Genomic DNA, 253 nt, shown 5'->3' with positions numbered 1-253 from the left:
TATATATAATTTTAGAGTATATCTTATGCTTATTCCTTCTATACAGTTGATTTTTTAAAAAATGCATCTATTTTTAGGCTAAAGAAGATAGCATGTCAAAAACAAGATTTTCATGAAATTTTACAGAGACAAACTTGGCTGAAGTGCAGCACAAACAGCACCAAAAAGCAATGGCATTTTGGGTGAAGGAATGTCAATGGATGCTTCCAAATATTCTGCTGAGTAAATTTACTAGAAAGTAAGGAGTGTTGTG

Source organism: Elephantulus edwardii, unplaced genomic scaffold (assembly GCF_000299155.1).
Source record: "Elephantulus edwardii isolate Elephantulus edwardi_28Jun2011 unplaced genomic scaffold, EleEdw1.0 scaffold00023, whole genome shotgun sequence".
In the NCBI taxonomy this organism is placed as follows: domain Eukaryota; kingdom Metazoa; phylum Chordata; class Mammalia; order Macroscelidea; family Macroscelididae; genus Elephantulus; species Elephantulus edwardii.
This window is presented reverse-complemented; position numbering follows the sequence as displayed.